Below are 2626 nucleotides of genomic sequence, written 5' to 3'. Positions count from 1 at the left end.
AAAAAGAACAAGCAATAAGTGAATAAAAGTATTAAATCACTGTTTGTCAACGTCAGCTCTGTTGTTTCTGTCGCTTGTTAAATTGTATGATGGTGTCTTTATCATTCTACTTACATCAAACATTGGGATCAAATTAACTTCATGCGTACTATTTGACAAATAAAATATAAAAAAAATATGACCAAATATATATTTTTCTTTTATTACATATGTATGAGAAACAAAAATGTGCATAAAAGTACATAGGTTCGGTAGATACAGGTGAGGTTAAGAGTGATCTTTACACAGAACATAACAGATGATTTTGGGTCGTTGAATGCAGTTTAGTTTGATGTTCATTCAGTGTTGTACGAGTTGAATGGGTTGATGATTGTTTTCAGTAGCTGTGAGCATCTGCTGTGTGTGGTTAGAATAGTGTGCTCTTCCTCTACCTGTGTTCTGTTGCCTTTCTGGTCACCTATGACCTTATTTATACCCCTGTGCAGCTAACCCACACCACCAAGTGTTCAAAAATAATATAGCATTATAAAACTAAACAAAATAATATAACATGCCAACAATAAACTTAAACGGCTCCTATAATTTGTATTACCTTTTTTAAATGTTCTTTTAAATAAGGTATAGGTTCAATAAGATTGGCTTATCCCTGCTCCTTTCCATTATGGGCTACACAAAATGTGTACATGTTTTGTTTTATAATAATTGCCATGAGTGGAATTAACTAATAAATAAATAGATGGATAGATAGATAGATAGATAGATAGATAGATATATTTATATCTCATATCATTATACATTTTAAGAAAGACACACATTCTAGATCCATGTTTTCAATCCATGAAGTTTATTGAGTAGTTACTCCAGAAAATAAGTGAAATGACCCACATGTTTGATTGACCTGGAATGATTAGGACTGTATCATTTACTGTAGGAGATGATTCTGAGTACAACATCACACACTGAAAAAAACAGAGCTGATCAAACATCTAATAATTACTGGGTATTATTCACTTATATATAGGTGACATTTCAGTTCCCACTAAGTAGCCGCAGCAGTAGTTGTATGAGTGAGGCAATATTGGGGGTTGTGATTGCGCTGGTGGTGCTCTGCAAGAAAATCAGAAACATTCAGATTCAAATGTGTAGGAATTCTTCAGTATTTGACATATAGGTGTGTTGAATGTTGAATTAGAGAAGTTAAAGAAAGCACTCACCTCTCCTGAATTTGACTCAGATGAGCTTGAACGAGCAAGTCGTTTATGCTCCATGTCATTCTGGAAAATAAATTTACAAGTTGCAAATTTGAAACTGACTGTTATCGGATACGAATCATAAATGATATTGAGAATGGACATATTAAACTCACAGGACGAGCCAGAGCCAGGCTCAGGAGGCATCCAAGCACAAGAGCTAGCTTCAGCATGGTTACAGTGATCACACTGTCAAATGGAACAAATCAAGACTGATGCATTTACTACAAAATTGGCAAAATCACCACCAGCCTCACATATAAAGTACAGAAAGATAAGATATATTTACCTTCAAATCTTTGCACCTTCAGCAGTTTATCTCACAGAGAGTCGAGGAGGTTTTTGAGTTGCTATGAATGTTGAGCTTTCCTTATATACAGTACAGTAACAGGAGTGCATGTCATCCCATTACCAAACAGCAAGGTTGGGAAATTGTTATTTCTACCACCACATTTGAAGGTGTTGCTAATGATCAAAGATTGAAAACACTCCTAGATTTATGATAAGTTGCATTAATTTAATAGCTCAGATCTGAATGAACATACATATATCAAATGGATTTGTTTTCATAATCAGCAAACATTGTATATTAACACTGTTATCTAGGTTTAGTAGGTTTACACTACACCCTTCTGTGTTGGCCAATCAGACAGAGATGTAATCAAGTAAATGTCATGCATGGACTCTCTACTTGTGAGACTACCTGAGCCAGCTTTGTACATCATATAATACAAACATTTCACCACTGTCTACAGCATGTAAAACATTTCTGGAGGTATCTGAAGAGGATGAGAATGATATGTGTGAATGCTAAGACAACAGCGTGTATTCCTGGAGACAGTTTGGTTGGAAAACATAATAGGATACATTGTTTTGTGACTCTAAAAATGAATTTAATTCAAAGGCTTATCAGAGAGTGGAAGAACACTGGAGGCAATGGGATAAATTAGATGAATTGCTGACTATTTTGATATTTGTTGGCAAGAGATAGGTTACAAATATTAAACATATTTCGAACAGAATTGCATTGCTCTCTTTTTGTTATTGGGCTAAACCCCAGCTGACTTGTGACAGCTTTCTTGCAAAACACATTTCATCACATAGATACAGTCTATCCATCTAAATCCATGAATGACTTCAGAGAAACTCTCCAACAAAGGATGACTGGACTGCAATTGTTAACTAAATGAACTGCATGTGGAATTTTACCTTCACATTATAATATGATGGATTCTATTACATACTCTTTGAATAACCCCTTTTGTGCCCATGGCAACACCTTGGTTTGGGGTTATTTGACACATGTTAATCTATATTTACATCTCATTATTGTAATTTGTAGTAAGTATGTTTGAAGATCAGGCGTGGCGTGTTTC

At 34.8% G+C, this 2626-nt stretch overlaps 1 long non-coding RNA gene across 1 annotated transcript; it reads right to left on the bottom strand.

Moving 5' to 3' along the window:
* Positions 1 to 1214: 1214 nt before the first annotated feature.
* On the bottom strand, positions 1215 to 1656 carry LOC117551853. The gene is made up of 3 exons (XR_004569860.1): positions 1540 to 1656; positions 1367 to 1439; positions 1215 to 1274 (listed from the first exon to the last, which is right to left on the bottom strand). It is a non-coding gene; the product is annotated as an uncharacterized LOC117551853 (long non-coding RNA).
* Between the last annotated feature and the right edge of the window lie 970 nt (positions 1657 to 2626).

This window comes from Gymnodraco acuticeps, unplaced genomic scaffold (assembly GCF_902827175.1).
Source record: "Gymnodraco acuticeps unplaced genomic scaffold, fGymAcu1.1, whole genome shotgun sequence".
Taxonomy (NCBI): domain Eukaryota; kingdom Metazoa; phylum Chordata; class Actinopteri; order Perciformes; family Bathydraconidae; genus Gymnodraco; species Gymnodraco acuticeps.
The sequence above is the reverse complement of the archived record's forward strand: the minus strand, read 5'-3'. Positions and strand labels throughout refer to the sequence as shown.